Below are 6,000 nucleotides of genomic sequence, written 5' to 3'. Positions count from 1 at the left end.
CCAGTCAAAAATAACTTTTTCAGCCCTCTGAGTAGTCCATATGCATAAAAGGATACAGCAATAGAGAGGGATGAAGGAAGGGAAGGGAAATTAGAGTAGGAGTGAAGGTAAGAGAGGGAGGAAGAGAGGAGGAGAAAGAGAAAGAAAGAGGAAGTAGGGAGAAGAAGAAGAGGGGGGGAAGAGAAAGTAAGAAAGAAAGAAAAGACAGAGGTGGTAGGTTTGAGGAGAAAGATTGCTGTACAATAAAAAAGATGAAAGGGAAGAAAGCCAACCCCAAACAAATATTAAGATATTAAGATAAAGAATGAATTGTTAAACTTTAAAGAATAAAAGAGAACAAATAGCAATAAATAGCAATAATTAGAAACACACATACAAACATACAACGTATTTTCTTTGAACAGAGTATTTGGCCGGTTCACAAATTTAAACAGTTGTAGGAGGTTAGCACCCACCCCTTTCCTAGAAGAATGAAATATTTTGGGAAATATTAAAAAGGCAGAATATTATATTTCCCTACCTGGATGAGAAATGGAGAAGCATATTTTGCAGACAAAGCAGCTCCCACCTTCCTGCCCCCCACCCTTTGTTAATGGGCCAGAGGCAGAAACTCAATCCTTTGTCAAAGGACATTTGCAACACAATAGCAACAGAAACTAACACAATGGGACCCATCAAGCCATGTGATCCTGTCCACCATTAAACCATCTTTCCAAGCAGTCTCCATGTTTCCAGTGTCTTTTTCCCCACTTGGAGCAGAACCCAGAAGGATATTTCTTCCAACACAGTATTTAGTCATTTCAATTAAATTTACAATTTCTATATTTCCTTTTTACCATATTTATTCCTCATCTATTTTTTTAAAAAAACAATATTACCCTTCATCCTCATCTCTAATCTTAATCAAATTCAATTTTTCCCTTCTATTCTATATTATATCCCTTCGCATTGTCATCTATTTTTATATCCATCCTCACATTGGTTAATTATGTAATAGTTGTTTAATACAAATTCAACATTTTAATATAAATCAATTAGTTATATAACTATCTTTTTTGTATATTAATCAATATGAACATGAATATTCCAATTATTTCCATGCAATCCAATTTCTTACAAATCAATTAATTATATTTACCAATAATAATAAACCAAATAATTTCCCCCATATATTCCTCCAAACCACAACTTAACCAATTAATAGTATCTCAATTATTACAATTCCCTAGTTAAATAGAGCTTTTTTTCTTTTGTGTTTTAAAATCTTGGAACTCTCCTCTTTTGCCCTAAATTTCCCATTGTTTGTAGTTTTGCACCTACCTTTTTTGGTGAGGAAAAAGAAAAAGAAATCTCTCTGCCTCATTTTGTCACGTTGCAGCCTGCTTACTTTCAATTTCGCTTTTTCAGCATAGCTAGAGGGAAAAAAATCTGCTCCAGGAATTTACCTCTTTGCAGCTAGCTCTTTGAAGCCCCGCGGCAAGAATTTAAAGTTTTTTTTCCCTCTAGCCATCAGCTGGGACTCCGGAGGCAGCAATAGATTGGGAGTGGGCGAGGTAAGCGACCGGCAACCGGGCGATCCAACAGAGGCAGAGGGTGAGGGTGAGTGAAGGCATGGGGGGGGGCGAGAGAGGGCTTTGGCGACCTCTGTGAAATGGCCGTTCAACCCCCAGGTTGAGAACCGCTGTTCTAAACCAAGAATAGTTGCAGTTGCTAAAGCAATTTTTACACTCTCAGTCCGGACTGTCGGTGAATAGGTATTTGTGTAGTCCTCAGGATAACGTTGAGCGAAACCCTGAGCTACAAGTCTGGCCTTGTACAGTGACTCACCATTTGGCTTCTTTTTGATTCTATAGACCCATCGAGTGCCAATGACCCTTTTGTTTGCTGGAGGTTTTACAGGTGTAAACACCTTGAGTTTCTTTAGACTGTCCATTTCAACCTGCATTGCCTCATACCATTTGTCTTGCTCTGAATCAGGAAGGTGTTTGATTTGCATGAACGTATCAGGTGGAAGTGTAACATTGCAAATCAAAGGCAAGGGTGTTTTTGTCAGTTGCCACGAATATCGTTGTGGAGGGATTCCCTTTGTGACCCTCTTGGAATGTCTCGGAACAACAGTCCATTCTTCTTCTGCTTCGTACTTGTCCTCACATTCGTCGCTAGCATCAGCATCCGCGGCTTGCGAAGACGGAACATCAGGTTGAGAAGAACTAGTGGATGGAACATTAGCTTGTGAGTCTTGGTCATCAGACCGCGAGGCATCAGTAGTATCATCTCTAGGAAAATCAAACCATAATTTCAAAACGAGCCATCCTTCTGCTACCATGTGTCAGGGTGGCAATTAATCCCATTCTGCTTTTGGGTAATTGCACCTTGATTAGAGAATGGATCATGGCTTTTTCCTTGGAGTATACTTTTTAAAAAAAATAAAACCCGAGATATATTCTAATAAACACATTTTATTATAAAGAAAGTAAAAACAGTTTTACTAGCTAATGATTACATCTTGGCAGCATTCCTGCCTTGCCTCTTGGCAGGCGAACAAAGAAAGTTAGAAGAAAGTGAAAGAATGTGGAAGAAAGAATGTGGACATGCGCAGTAGCATCAGAGATAAGAAACTCTGCATCTACTGTAAATCTTAGAATGGGAGCCCAGCTGACAAATACAAAAACGCAGTGACATTGTAAGCCGCCCTGAATCTCTGGAAAAGGGCGGCATATAAATCAAACCAATAAATAAATAAATAAATAAATAAATAAATAAATAAATAAATAAAATAAAATGGCGCAGGAACTAGAGAAGGAACAATTTGATGTATTTAGCTTGGAACAGAAGCAAGAAAAAGAATTAAAATGATACATGGAGGACAAAATTTGAGGATATTGAAACTGAAATGAAGTATACACTAGCAGACAAAAAAAATGAAGAAACAAGATGTACACAACTGGAAATAAAGAAGATAAAAACAATGTGATTAAAAATGAATAAGCAATGTATAGGTGGATAATAATAATAAAAAGGATGTTTCTATAGATGATATTGCAAATAATTATAGCTATAAAGATGATTCCATTGGGATTATTAGGGCAAGAATTGGGGAATAGAAAGATAGAAAAGTTCAAGATTTTGATTTATAATATAACTATATGGGGATTAATAAGGATTAACAAAAACATGAGAAGAATATGTTATAGATATCTAAAATTGAAATAAAATTGAAATATGGATGGAAGCTAGAATATATGAGAAATAGACTATGTTAAAAGAAATTTATTAATGCATATAAGGATGTACTTGAAGTAAGAACTATGTCTCAATGTTAAATTGTTATAAAGAAGATAATGACAATGTGATTAAATATGAATAAGTAATGTATAGATGGATGGTAACTACAAAAGGGAGATTATTAGGAGAACAAAGATGATTATGCTGGGATTAACAGCAAAAATAAATATACTTGGGTTTAACAGTAAAAATAAAGATGATTATGCTGGGTTCAACAGTAAAAATAAAGATGATTATGCTGGGATTAACAGTAAAAAGAAGATGATTAAACTGGGATTAACAGTTAAAATAAAGTTGATTATGTGGGATAAACAGTAAAAATAAAGATGATTATGCTGGGTTCAACAGTAAAAATAAAGATGATTATGCTGGGATTAACAGTAAAAAGAAGGTGATTAAACTGGGATTAACAGTTAAAATAAAGTTGATTATGTGGGATAAACAGTAAAAATAAAGATGATTATGTGGGATTAACAGTAAAAATAAGATGATTATGATGGGATTAACAGTAAAAATAAGGATGATTAAACTGGGATTAACAGCAAAAAGAGGATGATTATGTGGGATTAATAGTTTAAAATAAAGATGATTATGTTGAGGTAAATAGCAAAAATGAAGATGATTATGTTGGGAGTAATAGTTAAAATATTGTTTAAATATCTATAACAATTGTAATGATTTGAATATTTCTAAGAATACATTCATCTAAGCAAAAAGAAAAGAAAATTAAAATGATACTGGGTTAGGATTCAAAGATTTAAGTAACGGGTTTTTGGATAATGGTATTGTTAAATAGACAAAATTTAGAGAAATAATTGTGTAAAATATTAAGTTGTGCTATTTGAAAACTAAGATTTAAGGTGAAATAATAGAAAGGTAATTGTTTTGAGTAAGTCATTATGAGCTAGTTATTTTTTTCTGTTTTCTTTTTCTTTATATTTTATAAGATGGTAATAAGTGGAGATTTGAAAAAAAAATTGGTAAAGAGGAGTTAGAAATTGTACAAATTTATGATCGGATCAATGCTTTGTTCTGAAAAGATGTATGATTATGCTTTAAAAAAAAAAAAAATCTTTCCCATTCCATAATCACGTAATGCAGATATTGAAACCGCCACATCACTCTCCAGTTTTCACCATGAGCAAAAACAATACCTGAAATTGGCGAAGTAGAGATAAGAGATTAAGTTGAAAATCAATTTGTACCAGGAAAATTATACCATTAAAATGCAAATTGCATCTTAATATATTTAGGGTATTAGAAAGCAAATATTTAGCCCAGCAAATGCAGTAAATGTGCTCTGAACAAGTGATTGCTTAAGTGTGAAGGGTAGCAAAAGATAGTTTTGTTAGTATAGTAATTTAAATTATAAGCTGCCTATGATGAGTAAGGATTGCGGAGAGCCGAGGTGGCGCAGTGGTTAGAATGCAGTTCGGCAGGCTACTTCAGCTGACTGCTAGCTGCAGTTCAGCAGATCAAATCTTTTTTTAAAAAACAAGTTTTATTGGTTTTTTCACCTCTTCCACATTCACCCACATCTTTTTTTTTTTTGAACAAAGTGTTGACCGTTTTTTATCTTATAAAATTAATCAAATTCAAGTACATTTTACTCCAATCAATCTTTATTTATTGATTAGCCCTTGGGCCATATCAAAGTGGAGAGTTCCAGAAACAATTATTACAAAAGTTTGGTAGAAACAATTTTAAATGAAATTGGAATAAAACACGATTTAAAATGAAATTAGAATAAAATACAATCTGGAATGAAATCAGAATAGAATACAATAATTTGAAATACAAATTAAATATGATTAACATTATATTACAATGTCACCCCTGCACCTACCCAATCAGTCTTAAAACTACTATTAGAATTATATTATTAAATCAAGTGATCTTTCCTGCAATCTACCACATTCTGCTGCACCAACTTTGTCCTTTTTTCTATCAATTTTACAGCAAATTTGGCAATCCATTTCACCATTTGCAAGTTAGAACCTAACAAACAATGTTGCAAGAAGCACTCTTTAGACTTAGGGGTGCTGGTATAAAAGATCCTGCCCAGCTGATGTTCCCTCAAATCTGAGTACAGGGGAACATTTTACTCAATTACAGCTTTTTCCAAAATCGTCTTCCCCCCTTTTCTTTTTCTTTCTCTCTCTCTTAAAAACAAAACAAAACAAAAAAAACCTATCTCAATATTTCTATACTTGCTTACATAAACATCATTTTCATTTGTCCCCAAGTTCTCACTTTACTATTTATTCATATTTATTCTCTTTTATTCTTAAACAATTCATTCTTTATCTTAATATATTTATATTTGTTTGCTCGGAGTTGCCTTTCTTCCACTTCATCTTTTTATTGTACAGCAATCTTTCTCCTCAAACCCATCCTTTCCCTTTTCTGTATCCCTTCCTACTTTCTTCCCCACCTTCTTTTCTCTACTTCCCCTTCCCTTCTCCTCCTCTCTTTCTGTCTTACCTTCTCTCCTACTCTAATTTCCCTTCTCTTCCTTCCTCCCTATTCTTCCCTCCCTCTCTCTCCTTCCTCTTCCCTTCCAACTCTTTTCCCCTCTTTCATCTCTCTCTATTGCTGTATTCATTTTCAATTTAGTATTTTCCATTGTGGAGTCCAGGCAACTCCGATCCCTTGTCCTTTTAATTATTAACAGTATATTTTATCTTAATCCCTTTTTTATTTTCAAAATCTTTA

The sequence above is a fragment of the Pituophis catenifer genome, unplaced genomic scaffold (assembly GCF_029215685.1).
Source record: "Pituophis catenifer annectens isolate HBS135680 unplaced genomic scaffold, rPitCat1.0.hap2 SCAF_1, whole genome shotgun sequence".
NCBI classification, from domain to species: domain Eukaryota; kingdom Metazoa; phylum Chordata; class Lepidosauria; order Squamata; family Colubridae; genus Pituophis; species Pituophis catenifer.
Note: the sequence above shows the minus strand (reverse complement) of the source record.